We start from the raw sequence: 19,898 nt of genomic DNA, 5'->3' as shown, positions 1-19,898 counted from the left end.
TTCATAACATGTACAGTCATCATGTGGAACATTTTTACATCAGTTGATGAACACTTGATAGATTTTGCCTCCATCCTGACAGAGACTAGTACTCATAGCCAATGCCATGTACACAGAGAGATACCAGTCTTGGAATTAGGCAAGACATAATTTCCAGTGCTAGCTAGATTTGCAAAATGCATTTACTGTGCATGTTTCTGTGTGAACAGTGGGAGGATCTGCATACGGAACTTCATGAGCAGTTAGGTGAAGGGGGGGAGTGGAACTCTTTGCTGTTCCCAAAGCCAGTGGTTTCTTTAGAAAGAAATGTAAAATCTTTATCTATTTAAAATATATCTCGTGTCACCCTTCCTTCCAATGGTAGAGTGACCATCTCCCTTTTAGGTAAAGAAAGAAAAATGCTTTCCTTCTGTCGACAGTCACCACTTCCTGACAAATGATGCATACTTTTCAATAACAGTGTAGCATACATAAGTATGTGCTACATTGCATTCTTATTTTCATACTGCCAAAGCTAAAGGGACATTTTCCCACTGTGCCCCACAAAGACTGTAGAAGCCCCTTAGACTCATAGATGTCTAATCCAGCTTAATACAGGGAATCCAGAGCTAGAACATCATCAACAGATGTCTCTGTTTGTTAGAGTCCCAGGCCACCACCTCTCCAGGTAATCATTTTCATTATCATAATTAATGCCTGATCAAAATCTAACCTCCTGTAAATTGTCCATTCAAGTGAGTCTGCCCTCAAGAGAACAAAGTGCATGCAATCCTTTCACAGCATCTCTCCCCCATGTTAAATCCAGTTCCATCAGTCTTTCCTCATAATACAGTACTCATCTTCCATACTAGTGATAATCTTAATTGTCCTCCCCTTTCCTGTTCCACTTGAAGCATGATGCTGAGAACTTGGTACAATACTCCATATGAGAATATGTCCACACGCAGGGTTGCTAGGCACTGCCAATCATTGCTCATCTGTTGTCAGCAAAAAGTAGAACTCCTGTGCACCCATGCTTTGGGCAATCTAATTATTTTTGTATATACAACTCATTATATTCTGTCCATATAGAGCAGTAGTGCCCAGACTATGCTGTTCAAGAGATTTTGGATTTCAGCTCTCAGAGTCCCAGGCCAACAGTGCTGAGGCTTCCGGGGATGTCAAAAATCTCTTAAAGGGCACAGTTTGAGGACCACTGATATAGAGGATAATACTTTATAGTCACCACACCAAACAATCCCCCTCTACTACACATTGTTCAGAAGGTCCCTCTCATCTTCTAGGGAGGTGGTTGGAGCAGAGGATCATGAATTCAAATGATTCCTTGAATTTCCTTAAGTTATCTTATCTTAGAATCAAAATCATTGACATTTTGATTATGAATTTTTATGAATGTGCATTAAACAAACAAGTTAGTTTTTCCTATTTGTCCTTTCAATGTATTTTAATAGGTTTTGTAGATTATTATTATTATTATTAACCTTTATTTATGAAGCGCTGTAAATTTACACAGCACTGTACATACAGTCTTTTTAATTAGACGGTTCCCTGCCCTCGGGCTTACAATCTAAAAAGACGACACAAAATGAGAAGGGAGTGGTGGAGGGAAAGGGGATGAGGTCCAGCAGTTCCTCTCTACCTCCAAGGCCTGGACCAAGGCAGATGAACTGGAGGGAGGGCTTGGCTTCATAATGGATGGTTAATCTTCTTCCAGGGAAAATATATACTCTCAAGATCTGTTCTTGAGCAAGGGTATGACAGAATGAGAGCCAGCATGGTGTAGTGGTTTGAGCATTGAACTATGACTAGAGATGAGGGTTTGAATCCCAACTCAGCCATGGAAACCCACTTGCATGTCACAATGTCTCCACCTCAGAGGATGGCAATGGCAAACCCACTCTGAAGAAACTTATCAGGAAACCCTATGATAGGCTTGCCTTAAGGTTGCCATATTTGAAGATTTGAAGACACTCAACACACACACACGGCAGAATTGGGCAAAGAAGGTATGTCATAATCATCAGCTAAGTCTTCATGCAGCTCTTGTAATAGCAAGGTCAGGTGATAATTGTGAAATTGTAGTTCCTGGACAATACGTTGTATTGTAAATCAACAGAATAATTGATGATTCACCCATTCAGGACATGATTTTTGCTGTGCAAATTTAAGCTTGGTTTTGTACAGACACCACTGGTAGAACAGTTGTTGCATCTTTGCAACAGCAGTTCAGGTTTATTCAACAAAATGAGAATATCTATCAAAATGTAGACTATGAAGCTTATCACATGAGGCACTTACTGCACTGGAATCATTGCCAAAATGCTTCAGAAGCGTGGAGGTGGGATAGCTGGTTGTGCTTCTGAAGCATCACTGAAGCGCGTCCCGCTCTTTTCCCATTGATGAAATGTTCACAGAGCAGCCATTTCTGTAATAACAGGAACATTTCTGTAATAACAGGGGTGGGGGCTATTCATGGCATGTATTTGAAACTCAGTGATAGTTTGCAACACTTTTCCTATTAATGTAATGCCTACCTTGTAGATCTAATTCTGTATTACTTCCACAATAAAATGTGACTCTTTGGTATTACACTGTCCTCTTTAGTGGAAAGAGGATAATATTTGGATACAGTTTAAACTGTATGTGTAATTCTCCTAATGTTAATGAGGAATACATTTTGAAAAGCAAAAGTTTTCCAAAAACAGTTTCACTTCTAATTGTGCATCTTCCAAAATCTTCAAGATGATAGCCATTGAAAAGGTGCTTAAACATTATTTTTTAAAAATTTCAGATGCATATATAATACTTCCAGTTTTCTCATGGTGGTAAAGAGTGAGTCCCATGCTCCAGTATTAACCCTAGCGTTATCAACCAGGAGTGTCTCAGACTGCAGTTTGCTTCCAAGATACAAAAGTTAAAAGGCTGGCACTGTTGTGTTAGTGCCAAGGTAATGCATGCACTTCTATTGCAGTGTTTCATCACACCATTACATCATGTGGATGCCACATTTTTTTAAAAAACCTGTAGTTGTACAATCTTGATGTGTTCTCTCTAAACCAGGAATGGGGATGGCTAGAACTGCTGGGACGTAGTCCAGCAACATATAAAAAGATCCATGATTCTTATCCCCACTCTAGACCATTTTATGGACTGTTGTTATACTTGGTATATTTGCTATGACCAGGTTTTGATCACAGTTGAATTTATAATGAATTATGTGTAACTGACAGAAATACCAAAGGATTGGAACTAGACATAGCAATAGCTGTGATGTTTAAAGTTTAATATGGCATGTTTGTTATTTTTATTTGCTGCCAAGTCAACTTCAATTTACAGTGGCCCTATGAATGAGATCCATCTTTAATGCAGTCTCCCTCTTTTCCTACTGCCTTCCTCTTTGCAAACATTATCATCTTTTCCAGTGAGTCATGTCATCTCATGACAGACTCATCTTGTCATCTTGGCTTCTATGGAGAGTTCAGGCTTGATTTGCTCTAGGATTATCTTTTTAGCTTTCCATGTTAACCAATGGCATGCTAGTATAATTTCTAATATTTATGAGCTACAGGTACTTTTCTGCCAAAGCATGTACAACTATAATGAAAGTACCAAGAAACCATAACTACAAAGAGATCTGGTTTGAATTGCAAGCATGTGTCAGGGAGTACACTGCTTTATAAGTGCCAGATGCATTCATTGTGGGCAGTAGCAGTTCACAAACTACCTGACCCTGATTGACCTACATAAAGTTCAGAGTTGCTAGAACTTAAACTACAAAAATGCTTTAACAAGAGTAGTGGCTAGAATAGAAAGTGTTGAATTCTGCAAATTAAGCATAACATGCATTGTTGGATTAAGAGAGGGGAGGAGAGGTGCCTTTTGCTAAATAAAAAATAAGAAAAATAAAAATAAATTGCTGTGGATACGGAAGTTTGAATTATGTTTAGCATACATAGTGTTTGAGAAAAGAGAGGTTGTGCCTTTCATGAGGCACTGTTCTTATTATTCCTTTCAGATTTTGCTTTGGTGCTGTTGCTAGTAATTTAATAAAACTTTCAATGTATCAAAGTAACAGCAATGCCCATAAAGCCAAAAAAAGAAAAAAGTTTTGTATTTTTCTATATCAACGCACTTGCTGCTACTGGTGTTTCTAGTAGTTGGCTGAATCATCCTGATGGCATTCAACAGGAACCAGCTGCTTAGAATATTAAAATGCAAGCATTTATTCCTCTAGAGAGACAGTAACATCTGCAAAGTTTTCCTGTCTTCATAATCCCCACAGAGCATTCTCTGGTAATTTTAACTTTTCTTTCTTTTTCCTTACATATCTTTATTTATTTAATTCAGGATATACAAAGGGGATAGTTACATATACAACTGTTTCTGAAATATAAAAATGCTTTAGAAAGTGTTGGAAGTTCAAGTCTGTAAGTCTATGTTTTGTAGGTGCAAAAAGGATTCTTCCCTGTTCTGTCAGTGATTTGTGTCATTGGTTAGTAGATCATTTGGTGATGGTGGAAGGAAAGACTAGGCTATAGGACATGTTTCTAGAGAAACCATCAGATTTGTATGCCTCCTAAAAGACTATGTAACTTTGCCATGATCAACATCCATTCCTTCATATTGTCAGATGTTCCCCGCTCACTTCTCTAATAGCCTATACTCACTCATTTAAACTATTCTGGTCTCTTTCCTAGGTAAAAAACTGTATGTTATTCTTTTTACCTACATAACTAGCATTAATTTAGGCCATTGTGTAGAAAGAAATGCAACAAAATTGTATGCAAAACACATATATAAACAGAATCCCAGAGAGCCAGAAATGCTTAAATTAGTAGAATGCAGGCTATGAGAAATGAGACGGATTAATAGGTGAAGGATTGGATGTGGGTCATGACGGGGCTACACAGATTATTAAAGCCAGGAGGAGGCACGCGAATCTGACGCAGAAAGAGGCTGAAAACTAATTCAGGAACTGCCAAAGAGATGCAGTGTATAACGTGCAGAAACATACTTCATTAACATGTTTATTTGACCTAGATGTTCTTTTTTTAATTATTATTCAACCTGAATCTTGATGAGTAAAATACATTTAATATTTTTGGTTCTGTTTTGTGAAAATAAAAGTTTGGAGAGATTAAAAATAGTGTGTTTCCTATTCCTGTGGACAGAGACTAAGAAAATAAGCAACCAGCAGAGACGGGAAGCTTGGCATTATCTGCAAGTTTTTAAATTACTAAGAACTCTGGGAGGCAAGCTGAAAAGACTCTCTAATTAGAGAGCAGAAAAATCAAAAGCTGAAATATTTGTTGTCACTTCAGTTACACAGCCTAATAAAAATACATCTGATTTAAGATCCACTGACCAAGGTCTTTTGCACAAGTAACTAGCATCAGGGCCAGGTAGTTTCCAGTATTTTGGATAATTTCTAGACAGTTGAAGTAAGAAAACTCAAGATTAATCTCCTAAAATGTTCCCAAGAATCACAAAGGTGATCTATCAATTTAACTAAGACATCAGAAGAAATTAAATGACTTAACAGCTTTCTGTCCTTAGTAAAATTTTATCATAGAATCATAGAATTGTAGAATTGGAAGAGACCACAAGGGGCATCCAATCCAGCCCCCAAGCAGAGAAACATGTCTTACCTTCATTATCTTTGGGGCTCTTAAGAATTTATCTGGCTTGGTAGGAAAGTTAATACAAAAGACCTAATTTGTTTACTTAATTATTGAAAAGATAAAAATCGAATTCAAATTTGTTAACATTGATTGTATCTGCACTACAAAAATAGTTGACCCTTGACATTTATGAGGGTAAGGGGCACAAGACCCCCTCCCCATGAAAATAAATATTTACAAATAAAGCAGGGGGCAAGAGCAGTGCACACGTGCATGCCTCCCATCTCCCTTCCAAAGCCTCAAAGAAGCTCTAGCAAGTTCTCCAAGGTGCTGGAAGGGCATGGGAGCACGCATTCGCAAATCACTCCTTCCCTTCCAAGGCTTCAGGGAACTCCAGCAAGCTCTCTGAAGCCTTGGAATGGCGGGAAGGAGGGCGTGTTCACTTTCCCCAAATCCCAAGGCAAGAGACCTGTCTTTCCCCAGGTAGCTCTTTGTCATGGAAAAGGGTGGGGGATTATTTTCCCCAAACCTCTTCCCAAGGCAAGAGAGTTGTCTTTCTCAAGGCAGCTACCTGTCCTGGAAAAGGGTGGAGCATTGTTTCCCCCAAACCCCTTACCAAGGCAGAGAGCTGTTTGGGGAAAGAGGCAATTCTCTATCCTGGAAAGGGGCAGGATTGCACACACACTTAATAGCTTCTTCCTCCTGGGCGTTTTCCAGGGGAAAAGCCTGGGAAGGATAAGGAGGAGAAGTGCATGTAAGCATGCGTGCACAGCAGTAGCCTTGACCTCGCAAATAATTAAAACCGTGAGTGTCAACACCATAAATGTTGAGAGACGACTGTAATCCAGTTTGATACCACTTTAACTGCCATGGGTCAATGTTATGGAATTCTGGGAACTGTAGTTTGCTGTGGCAGCAGAACTCGCTGACAGAGGGCTGAAGCAGATAGCCTGGAAGGAGCGATATCCAGCTGGTCTGGCTGCGATCGCTCCAGGACTGTGGTGACCACAGTGGCTTTGGGCTGTCTTACACATCTGCTTTGGGGACATGTGTTGGCCAAACACCACACCCATGAAGCAGTTGGAAGCCGCTCTATTTGGCCCGTCTGTTTTGGGCCAGAGAAGACTAAATGTGTCACAGAACTTCAATTCCCAGAATTCCATAGCATTGAGCCATGGCAGTTGAAGTGCTGCCAAATTGGATTATCTTGGCAGTGCAGATGCAACCATTGATAGGGAGGAAAGTAATGATTATGTTTAACTTAAATTTAAATTTTGTCATTTAAATTTAAGATTAATGCATGGACTAAAAGCCTTACCTGAATGAAGTTAACAAGTAGCATACGCGATTTGACATACACGTTCATTTAGTTCCTGTTTAGATTTTGGGAGTTAAAAATACAGCTACATGGCTTTTGATAGTAAGGCAATCAATTACTCAGCTTCACCAAACCTCCTCATCTTGCTTTCCCTTTATCTCCCTCATATATTCATGTCAGGACTATCAAATGTAGTGGCACTCCCATGTTAATAAGAGCCATTCATAACTTTTGTGATGTATGCAGTCAAATGTTATAGTCTAAGAAGCACATGCTGATGTGTGTGTGTGTGTGTGTGTGTGTGTGTGTGTGTGTGTGTGGAATTCCTTGATACACTCCATAAGCCATGATCTCTAGTGCCTCTTCCTTTTCTGAATCTTGCTTGCACTTCTGGAATATCTCCCTCCATGCATTATTGGGGTCTATGCTGCAGAAATTTGAACATGATTTTGCTTGCATGGGAAATTACTGCCATTGTCCTATAATTGCTGCAGTCTTTTGTGGGTCCTTTTTTGTAGATGGGGATGTATATTGATCATTTGCAATCTGGTGGCCACCATTTCATTTTCCATATTTCATAGAATCATAGAATCCTAGAAGTTGGAAGAGACTGCAAGGGCCATCCAGTCCAACCCCATTCTGCCATGCAGGAAATCCCAATCAAAGCATCCCCAGCAGATGGCCACCTAGCCTCTGCTTAAAGACCTCCAAGGAAGGAGATTCCACTACATTCCAAGGGAGTGTGTTACACTGTCAAACAGCCCTTACAGTCAGGAAGTTCTTCCTAATGTTGAGGTGGAATCTCTTTTCCTGGAGCTTGCATCCATTGTTCCGGGTCCTGTTCTCTGGAGCAGCAGAAAACAAGCTTGCTCCCTCCTCAATATGACATCCTTTCAAATATTTAAACAAGGCTATCATATCACCTCTTAACCTTCTCTTCTCCAGGCTAAACATCCCTAGCTCCCTGAGTCGTTCCTCATAGGGCAAGGTTTCCAGACCTTTCACCATTTTAGTCGCCCTCCTCTGGACACGCTCCAGTTTCTCAATGTATATATTTGTTGACATATATTAGTTAACATTAGAATTGATTCTATCTTTGTGGATTGTGGCAGTTCAACTGGAATATTATCTGTTTCTGGTGATTTATTTTTCCCAGTTTCTCTAGTTGAAGCTTCCAACTCACTTTTTAGAATTTGGGATTCATCTTCATATGGTTCTACATTCCATGTTGTCATTCATTTTTTCATCTCTTTATATAACTCTTCTGTGTATTGCATCCAACATTTTTTAATTTCTTTTTGTTCTGTAGTATGTTCTTTTTCTTGTCATACAGCATCCTGGTCCTTGCTTTGAATTTCCTTTAAGTTCCAGACCTTGTGACAGAGGTCTCTCATTCTTACTTTTTTGTTGTTGTCTTCTATTTTTACTTATTTGCACTTGTACTTAGGACAAGAGGCTACTGTAAGAATGCTTCCCCAGCTGACTAAGGAGTCAGGCAAGTCTGCATTCTATCACCCTATGTATTTAATTTCTATGCTGAAAATATCATACAAAGAGCAGACTCAGGCCTGAAAGAGACGGGAAGATGGAGGTAGCTTCTGGCCGCCCCGGAGCTGTGGCATTTAATGACACACACCCCTGGAGCGCTTGGAAGCCATGCTGGGGCTGCCCAATTTGGCCCAAAATCACCCCCAAAAGGAGCAGCTTTTCCCGCTCCTTGCTGTGGTCCATTTGAGATTGTGGCAGGAGGTGCCCTCGGGGCCATGGCGTGTTTTTACCAGGGCCCCGGGCTGCTCCTGGATGCCCATCTGCTTTGCCTCTTTGACTCAGAAGGAGGACGAGTGAAGATAGGAGGAAGAAACATCAACAATCTAAGATACGCAGAAGACACATTACTACTAGCAGAAAACATCACAGACTTGGAGCCATTGTCTGACCGAGAAGGCTGAATGTCTCACAAAACTACAGTTCCCAGGAGTCCCTAGCATTGATCCAGGGCAGTTAAAGCAGTATCAAACTGGATTATTTCTGCTGTGTTTTGGACCTTGGTCTTAAAAAAGGATCCAAAGGAGATCCAGGAAACTATAAGTCAGCATAATGTCTGTTCTAGGTAGATTGGTAGAAAGTGTTAATAAGGATAAAATAACTGGAGAGGAAGTTTTAAAAATCCACTATCACATTGCTCTTACACAAACCCATTCTCTGATTATGTCTGGAATGCTGTGTAGAAATCTGGTCATTGTAGCTAAAAGAGAGAGAGAGGATACTCATCAGCCATTATGATGTCTGAATTGCCATGTTGTATTTCTTAATTTAGTGAATTAAAAATAATTATTACTATACATTTTGGATTAGTGCTACACCTGCTGGACCAAGAAAGAGCCTTTAAAAATACAGGCCTGTTACAGACTGCCAAAATAAAGCTGCTTCGGGTCTCTTTGGAGGTATGCTATTTAAATGATGCATGGGTCCTAAGAGTCCGGAGGTCACGCCAAAGCCACACTCCATTCCTAAGCACTGGAGTGCAGCTTTGGTGCAGCTTCCAGATTCTTAGGATGCATGCATCATTTAAATAGCATGCCTCCAAAGAGACCTGAAGCAGCTTTATTTTGGCAGTCTGTAACAGGCCACAGATAAAATACTAGTTATAAATTCTTATTGTTAATATTAGTTAATAGTTATGTTTGTGGATGCTTAGAGGTCCACTTTGTGTGGGAAGCTGCCCAGGATACCCTAGCGTTGAGCCAGGGCAGTTAAAGTGGTCTCAAACTGGATTGTTTCTGAAGTGTGTTTTGGGCCTTAGTGTTACATTAGTCACTCTTCAGTCCTTTAATGCAGAGGCTGATCTTAAGGATATATCATAGTTTGCTTTTCAATTCTATAAGAATTTGTAGGTGAATATAATTTGGACCTGGTAAACTGTTCACTTTTAATGTGAAGTCAAAGGCTTTCATGGCTGGCATCCATAGTATTTTTCTGGGTTTTTCGGGCTATGTGGCCATGTTCTAGAGGAGTTAAAGAAACTCTTCTAGAACATGGCCACATAACCCGAAAAACCCACAAAAAAACTATGTTCACTTTTAATTTGTTAATGAGGCCTTGAATTTCTTCTCTTGCCTCAGTTCTTCAGTCTTGTCACTGAGAATTATTGGTTCAGGCATGAGTATGTCCCCTATCTCTATATACTTTGTATCTAATGCTTTTGTTGTAATCCACTTTGATTTCACGAGAAAAAAGCAGGAGAAATAAATCATTATTATTATTATATTGTGATTTTGAACAGGGATGGAAAAGAATATTCACTGTTGTTTCCTGGCAAAAAAATAAAAAATAAAAATGGGTTTCCTGACATTCTAGAAGCCTACTTGGGAAGAATGAAACATTGGAGACAATTTTGTACATTTTCGCCCTGTATTCATGCATGCCAAAGTGTTCAGGGAAATTATTCTACACAGAAATACACATGGGTTATTTGCTTGAAAATTGTGGATTCTTGGGGGTGTTGTTGTTGTTGTTGTTGTTTGCACAAAATGGTGTTCCCAAAATAGCATAGGGGATTGTACAAAATTGATTTGGGGGTGGGGGGAGCAAAATTGCCCTACAAATAACCACATGTTCTTTTTCCTGCAAGATTGGTGTAGGAACACAAAAACAGCAGTCATGAATCATAAAAGATACAGTATGGCTGCATGAGGTTTTTTGGGTTGCTTTGGGTTTTTGCAACCATGTGGTTATTTTTGTTTGTGTATGTAACATAGGTGGCGGACACATACAAGCCCCAGCTATCCTGTACAAAATCCCTGTGTAGCTATTTAGAAATAGTGGTTTTTTAACAAAAAGATCCATGCGTATTTCTGCACAGAATAATTTTCCCGAAACACATCAGAATGTATCAATACCACATCAGAACTATGGAGAAATATTCTTTTTCTCAGCAGCAGGAAAAGACCTGTGGAAATTGTTCACTCTAATTTGCAAGGATGAAGTAGTCAAATATTTATAGCTCTAGTTTTGAGTAGGCCCCAAGCATCCTGGAGAGATTTGATCCTTTTGAGTTGTCCTTTCAACTTCTTTTTGACTTCCTTCATTTTTACGAAGTTGCATCTTTTGAAGTCAAATAGGACTATGTTGGAATTTCCTAATGCTTTTATAGCTACATATAAATTAAATTTGATATAATGTCATCACTGATCCTGTTGGGTTCATGCTACATCTTGCTTTGGTCTTGGGAAATACCATTAGGATTAAGTCAAGGGTTTTCTCACCTCTGCTCAGTTCCATAAGAGGTCATTCTAGGTCACAGTTATTTAGGATATATAAAAAAAATCTCTTATATTATGATTGGAACATGCATTTATCCAGTCAATGGAAGGATAATTATTTCACCCATTATTACAACATTATCTCCTTTGGATGCCTTCCCAGTTTTATTCTCCATCACAAGATTCTCTTGAGCATTTTACTCAGTTAGATGATAGTATGTCCTGATACTAAATTTCCTTTACTACAGTAACTGTATTGTGACCCATTGCAGTTCTGTAGAAGAGGGTGCCCCTTTTAAGTTTTGCCACCTTGTTCAGAACAATGTCATCCCAGTCTAGAATAATGTATTATTCAAGTATGTTTTTGCAGCCACCCAGACTTCCTGGACCATCCCAAAAAAAATGAATTGCTATTCCTGGAACTCAACTTTTAAATTAATTGTAGGGAAATGCTGCATTTGTTATGATTTAAGCAACCCAAAACCCATTTATGGAAACCATAAGTTAACTTCTGGTCCCTTCTAGTTTTGTTTTGTTTTTAATTTGGTCAGTCCAGGTGCACAGCTGTTCCTTCACCATGCCTCAGTTGAATGACCCTGCTCCCTAAGGGTTAGGAGCTCATTCCATAAAGCCCATACCTGCAATTTCTGTCCAACTGGCAGACAGTCATATTTGTGGCACAAATTGTAGTACTGTACACCAGATAGTCACCACACCTCTCCAGGCTTTCTGCCTTCATTTTACATCTTACCATTTTAAAAAATATTATTTTTTTTAAAAAAAAAGTTGTTTGGGTGCCTCAATAATTCAGTTTCACACAAGGAAGAAGTAAAGAAGAGCTGCACACCTTGTTTTGCTTTTAAACTCACACAAGTGTTTAACTCACACAGGGTTTTTTTAACCTCCTCTTCACTGATACACCTGTAATACTTGTTAAGTTGCTATGATACCATTGTTCCAAACTTAACCAGCATATAAGGAATGCAAAAAAGTACCGTATATACTTGGCTATAAGTTGATCTCATGTATAAATCAAAGGCAAGATTTGAGGCCGAAATTATGGAGTTTGATATGACCCATGGATAAGTCAAGGGTAAAACCTAGGAGCATATAACCAAGAATCTAAAGGATGAAGCAAAGCAAAATAATAAATAAATAAATAAAATATTTATTTGTATCCCACCTCTCCCATTTAAGGATCAAGGCAGGTAACAGCAAAGAGAATGCCAAATACAAAATCACAAGAAAATAATAACAGAACAGTCCCCAATAACCCCCACCCTTTATCCTCCCTTCTGTCAATACAATTAATAACAATAAAAACTTTTAGCTAAAATAATAACAGTTAAACAGCTCAGCAGGTAATAACAACAATATGACAATAATAAGGCAATGTTGAGGCAATATTGAGGAGGGGGGCTGGTTAGTCGGGCAGTTGATTCTATTTTAACAGAGGTTAGTCTGAGAAGGCCTGCCTGAAGAGGGTTGTTTTTATCGCCTTTTAAAAAGCATTGAGAGATATAATCTGATGAACCTCCTCTGGCAGATCATTCCAGAGGCCCTCCGGGAAGTCACCACTAGTCTGGTTTTTCCAGACTGCCGTAAATTCCTCCCAGAGGACCTCCCGGATATGCCAAAGAACATATAAATTCCAGAAGACATAGCTCTTTGTGCTCACTCTTAAGGCTAGCTGGATGAGAGAGTAGAGGGGATCGGTTTTTCCAGGACAGATTATACTCTTGCTTTTCACCAAGGGAGGGTTCCCTCTTTTGAATAAGAATTAAGATACAGTACTTACATTGACTAGTGGATAAATTGACTCAGTTTTTTTTGGGTCAATTTTTTTTACCTGAATTTCTAGACTTATACACGAGTATATACAGTAGCTGTTTTAGTCTGGTACATCTTAACAAAAAAAGGGGGGAAGGACATATGAGACAAAGCGTATGAGCTTATGGATTACAGTCCACTTCTTCAGATGCAATATGGTATGCAGTTTATATTCCAAGCCAAGATGTTGTGCCATGCCAGTTAGGAAACCTACTGGCATCCCCAAGAGTCATTCCTGGCTTAGCTTCATTATACTTATCCTAGTTACATTAAACGCTTACATTTATTTATATATATATATCTTGTCTTTCTATAAAATTATTTTAAAGTATTGATATTTTAATATGGTAGTTATTTTAAAACATGACAATAATAATAAAACTATAGCACACACACACCCTATTAAAGATCTTCCTGTATAGTCACTTAAGGCCTCAAACAGATGGCTCCAAATGGCCAATCGAGGGACAGGGTGTGCACATGACTCACGCCCCCAGATCACTCAGAGGCTGCACCGGGGCTGCCAAATGAGGCCCAATACTGGCCACAAAAGGAGCAGTTCCTTACAGCTCCTTTTTGCAGCCCATTTAGGACCATGGTAGTGGGCACCTTTGGGACTGCACTATCTGGTTGCTGTGGCCCCATGGCAATGGGGGTGGGAGTGGCCTCTAGCTGCTCCTACTGCCTCGTCTGCTTGAGCCCTAAATCACCAAAATATCTGTTTTTTAATAAAGGCCTTCACCTGCTGGTGGAGAGCAGGGAAATGGCCAGTTCACTCTCCTGTAGCTGAGAGTTCCAAAGTTTCAGCCACTGAAACTCTCTCCTGTGTTCTTACCAAACATACCTATGAAGATAGTAGAACTGACAGAAGGCTCTCTTCTGACAACCTATAACTCTCTCTCACACACACACCTATATAAACAACATTGCCCACTTTTACAGAAGCAGGAAAATATGGCTAACAGGCTGGCCAATAAGTACTTCAACTTTTTTCTTCTTATCTTTTCTTCACTGGCCCAAACCTGTTGTTTTGGATACGAACTCTTGTCTGCCTTTGGACTTTGCCTGTTGTTGGCTCCCTTTAACAGTGGCACGTTACAGACCGCCCATTTGGGATGGGCTGCACCCACCACTTTCCCCGGTGTATCGGGGCCTCAGCTGCCAGACCGGCAGCCGCTGAGGCCCCGATCTGCCGCTTTCCGGGCTGCGGGGAAGTGGCAAAAGGCCGCTTCCCCACAGGCTGGAAAGGAGTGTCCTTGGGGCTTCAAGCCCCAAGGACACCCCGCGGTGGCGGGGAGGAGGAGAAAGGGGCCGTTTGGCCCCTTTCTCCTTTGGTCCGCTGGGTGCAGCCGTGTGAAGGCTGTGCCCAATGGACCAAACCAGGAGGGAGCTCCGAAATGGAGCTCCTTCCTGCTCCACGCTAAGGGCGCACTAAGCGCCCTGGCGCAGAGCGAGGATGTCACATCCGCGCCGCCCTGTATAGAGGCGGCACAGTCATGACATCTACGGCGGCGGCCGTGTGGAACGGCCGCCACCATTTTGTGCACGACGAGCACGCACTAGGGTTAGGGGGGTGCGGAAGCACTGCCCCTTCCTAACCCTTGTATGCGCTTGTCGCGTACTTCAAGGCCCGTCTGTAATGGGCCAGTGTGACAGTTTTGGCTCTCCATGACCAGACTCCTTGTGTGTCTGTTTTAGCCCTTTAGTCTTCTTCAGTCCAGCCTCTGAACATACTTAGAACTCTTTCATAAAGAATGAATGAACAAAATGAAGAATACCACCCTACTAAAGCTCTTGGGTATTATAGACAGTGGCTTAGAATTTGTTCATGCAGCTACAGATTTCAAATACATACATAACAATGCAGAGGTCAACAGAAGGTTACATGTCATTTTTCAATTCACTAATGTAATACGGTAAATTAAAGCTGTAAATTAACAAAAAACCTTGGGTGGGTTGTATTATTTTTAGTGTATGTTGTAGTTAATCCACCTCTTATGCTGCTTTTCATCAGTTACATTTCCAGTATTATTTGTGTATTGATAATAATATATATTGTTCTGTCTGGAGAATCACATCCCAAATTTTTGTGAGGGGGGAGGGATACCTGTTCTGTATAAACCAAAAAGCTAAGTTGCTGCTGTGTAAACTGCACAATTTGGGGAGATCCTATTTGCTCATCTTTGTTCCTGCCCTGGGTATCCACAGGCATTGTACTCTGCAGCAACTGTAGTACCTGATAGAATGTCAACCAGTCAGAGTTTTGACAGTATCTTAAATATACAAAGACAGAGCTGCAATCCTCTCTTTACAAAGTTTATTGATAGCCTCTCTCAGGATGTGACAGACTGGAAAAAGTTGTTGTAGAACATTTTGGTTCTAACCAACAGTGACTTCAATGTCATTCTAGATTTTTGTCTATCTTTATAAAGAATTGACAGGAATTATAAGCCTAGGAATATTTGGGTGGGGCCAGTTTTAAGATTTATTTATTAAATCTATAAGAAATTTCTTCATTCAGATCATTCTCTCTCTCTCTCACTCTCTCACACACACACGTAGCTTAACACATACCCTCCAGGAAATTGTAAACATTTTCTGCTGGTTCGTATGGTTTGAAACAATTGTGCTGATTTCAAACTGGTAATATTGGGTGGGCTGCACCCTCTGATATCTATTTGCTTATTCATTTATTTTAGTTTAATGAAGACTGCAAAAAATGCTCCCATACTCCTTACCATTGAAAAGGGGTCTCTCCGACAGCCTCTCAGGCTAAGGAGAAAAACTAGCCCTCACAACCACTAAGGGCATATAGGAGTATTTTTAGTGCTAAAATAAAATAAAAGTGTAGAAGAGGCTTGGGGGCCTCAACAGTGGTGATGGGGGCTGCATGTGCTACACTTTACCCAGTTTTAACCTGAGAAAGTTCAGTTTTATTCTCTTTTTACCAAAAACATCTGGGGGTTACCAGGTTGGGGAAGACTAACATCCTGGCATCCTTAATCTTCTAAAACACGCACAGCAAACTCCCAGTCCCAATGCAACAAGCACTGTATACCTGAATAGCAGTCACCTGTATGATCATCATGTGCCTATTTATTCAGGGAGGGATATATTTCTCTACAATTTTGGTGTAATGCTAAAGATAAGAATCTATACTATGGCAATATTTTGTTGCTAGAAATAACATATTGGTGCCTCTAAAATATTGTATCATTGTGGAGGCTTAGCATATTAATATCCAGAGTGTTGTATTGAAGTATCCGGCTTCTGAAAGTACTGGCCTTTTTTTACTTCTTGCAGCTTTAAATTGAAATATACCTACTTTTTTACTTGCAGTGTTTAAGGTGCTATCCAAAGCCATGGCAACACACATAAATTACTGATTCTCCAGGCTTTCCCTGTTTTTTTCTTCAGTCAACATAAAACATAAACATAAAACTTCAGAGATACATGCTGTGTGCCACTCTACCTCACCTTATACACTGACCAAGGAAAAGAAACATAGATAATGGTTGCAACAAGCACTGTGTATGAAGTCATAGCTTAGAGCTACTATAATAAATTTCATCCTGAAGAGTGAAGGAGGAGCGTAGAAAGCTGCCAGTGCATCAAGTGAGCTGCTTTTGAGCTATGACCTGATTTTCTCATTTCCGTCCACCTGTTAGCAAATGAATGAAACAGTGAGGGTTTCTTTGGCATTTGGTCTCTGGATATTTTAAACCTTTCTGTTGTTTTAGTGCTATCTTAGTCTGCCAAGGAAAGACAGAAAACCTGTCCTTGAAATATATTGTGAATAAAACTATGCTGTAATTGAGTAAATGAATACATGGGAAAGCAAACCATCACTTCCTGATATTTCATTTTGTTTTCACAAACAAACAGAAGTTACAACACTGAATTGATGCAATATCATAAGCATACATTTGGGTGCTGTGGAGATTCATTTGTTGTATTTGCACCCCACCCTTCCTCTAGCAGCCTTGCTGTTTTATGTTTTTTGTTTATTTGCCCTCCCCAATGTCCCTCATTCTCTTAAAATTTCAGAAAATACATATAGGCATTTTTCTAAGTAAAACAATAAAATATGTTTTCAGATTTATCCTATTTTTTTCATTTTGTAATGTTTCATCTTTTACTGATTTGTCAAATCTATTGAAATGTGGTGTGTCAGCCTCATTCAGTAATATGAATTAGCAGGATAGTATTATCTATCTGGATTTTGTACAAAATATTATCCTAATGGGAATAACATTATCTGAAACACATTTATGATTTGTGCTCAAAGCTAGGGTCACAACAGATGATCCATAGGATTATTCTGGGATGTGATGTGATTATTCTAGTCAGTGTTTTCTCAAATTGTGTACTCACATAAAAGGTCATACCACTTTATACATCTTCCATTAAGCCATATTCTATTGCCAGTATCAGAATAAGTTCCCAAACAGAGTACATGGGGAAACAGAATTGAATGGCATGTGCTAGGCATGTTATTAAAGTAAACTGCATGCCACACACCTGCTTTTGGGCTGTGCCATGCCACAAGTTGGCATTTTGGATGAGTGGTTTCCATTCTGTTGTTTTCTCTCAACACATGGTGTTCAAAACAGTTGAAATAAAACTATGTCCATTGGCTCATCCCAGAAGTCTGCAGTTTCAGGGAATACTGTCAGATTATTTTTTGTATATATGTACAAGTTTTTTTTGTTGGTACTTGCAGAAAGCATGCAATATTTAAAAAAAAAAGCAAGTGTAATGGATATAAGAAAACATGAGAGGTCATGTTCAACCTCTTACAAATACACAAAAATTAGCTCATATCTTTTGGAAATGAGGTTGTTGTTATTTTAATCTACTTAGTACTTTAAAGTATATGTCAAATCTATAAAGATGTCACTGCAAATAAACTTTACAGTTTTAAAAGACTGTTTAAAAATCCTTTCCCATGTTCAGCAGATTGCACTTTTTCAATTATTTGAGTCAGGCTTCATTTACATTCTTGACCAGTGGTAAGTTCGACTCTTTGGGGTATCCATGAACACTAATACAAAAGTATTATGACTCAAATTCCAGACATTTTTTCCTAGAAAATGAGATAATTGGAATGACAAGGTCAGAGAGAGAAAGTGTCCAGTTCTCCTCTAATTTGTACTGCTGTGAGCCTAAAGTAATTCTGTTGAAACTCATGTAGTGTGAACCAGGGCAAAGCCTATGTGCAAACCGCTTTTTCCAATAAAATATTTTACTTGAGATCAGAATAATAGATCCTGTAGTACATTTTTAGCTCTTTCAAGCCAGAAGTTTTACAAAACTCCAACAGTTTTATAGTTTGAAAATAGATGACTTTACACCAGATCTAAATACTCAGGACCACTAAGAGAAATAAAGAGCCAAGAATTTAATATTCAGCCTTTTTGGCAGTTAGAAAACAATCACCTACGGTTGTAGTCCAGCAGCCACTGATTTCAGTGGCAAATCTATAAATCTTAATGGAGCTAGATTGCATCCTATGTTGGAATATTTTTAATAATAATAATAATAATACATTATTTATTTATATCCCAACTCTCTGTCAGTGACAATCGAGGTGGCTTACAAATTAAAAGTAACATACAGGCCCCAAATCCCAATATCCCACCTCCTCTAAAACAACAATTAAACAATTAACAGTTTTAAATCATACATTAAAATATTCACTATAAGTGAGAGGGCTACATTTTGTCTAGGAAATGGCTGTCTTTTTCATTAATGCTAAACAACTTCTAACACCACCACTAATAACTTCATTTCTTCTTACTCACACAGTGTCTTTCTTTAAAAGTAGTACAACAGTCTGAAGGAATTTACTTTTGTCTTTAAATAGCAGTATGTGTAGAAGTTACATTGCTTTTCAGTCAAACCATACATACATCAACCTACTTAATTAGTACTTTTAAAGGCCTCGGTCCCATTCAAATTTACCAGACAGTGTTTGTCACTGAAAATTATTTTACATACTACTAAGTACATACAGGGTTCTTTATCTAGGTGTATTTACATTTGTCATAATATAAGCAAAATTACTAATAATAATCGAATCAGAAAAATGGCTGATTTGGAAGATGACTAGAAGATCATTTTGTCCTGACCATTCCTGATGACAGACGTTCGTTGCTGCAGCATCTCTAATGTTTCCCAGCCTTGGCTTAAAAATTATTCATGAAGGGGAATGCACCACCTTTGTAGGCAGCCTGTTCTATTATAAGATAGTTCATACCTTCTGTTCAAAACATTATTCTTCAAGTCCATGTGCTTAAATTCTTTTTCAGCTTCTCTTCATATATGCACATTGCACACAGAGGCTGAGTCTCCCTTATCTGGAATTACAAAATCTGAAATATACAAAAATCCAAAATTGTCCTCATGGGTGGCTAAGAAAGTGGTACCTTTGCTTTCTGATGGTTCAGTGTACACAAATTTTGTGGATGGTTCAGTGTACACAAACTTTGTGTCATGTACAAAATTATTTTTAAAATATTATATATAAAATTACCTTCAGGCTATGTATATAAGATGTATATTTAAAAAAAACACATGAATTTCATGTTTAGACTTGAGTACCATCTCCAAGATATCTTATTACATATATGCAAATATTCCAAAAATCTGAAAAGCTCCAAAACATTTCTGGTCCCTAGCATTTCAGATAAGGGAGACTCAACCTATGAATGCATTTTTAAGAGCATGGAAATTTTAATTTTGCTCTATAGAGTCCAGAATCTTTTCCAACTTTCCCAAGATGTGATATTTATCTGCTACCTTTTTGTTAAATGTTTCCAGAAGAACATTTTTTAAAATCACATTAGATGCAATATAGTTTTAACA

General features: G+C 38.9%; 1 protein-coding gene across 1 annotated transcript in view; it reads left to right on the top strand.

Moving 5' to 3' along the window:
* The window catches only part of ZBTB20 (zinc finger and BTB domain containing 20), a 590,333-nt gene that overhangs the window by 479,130 nt on the left and 91,305 nt on the right, over nucleotides 1-19,898 (top strand). The window lies entirely within an intron of this gene.

Source organism: Sceloporus occidentalis, unplaced genomic scaffold, assembly GCF_023333645.1.
Source record: "Sceloporus occidentalis isolate IW3139 unplaced genomic scaffold, rSceOcc1.0.p SCAF_2, whole genome shotgun sequence".
Classification (NCBI taxonomy): domain Eukaryota; kingdom Metazoa; phylum Chordata; class Lepidosauria; order Squamata; family Phrynosomatidae; genus Sceloporus; species Sceloporus occidentalis.
The sequence above is the reverse complement of the archived record's forward strand: the minus strand, read 5'-3'. Positions and strand labels throughout refer to the sequence as shown.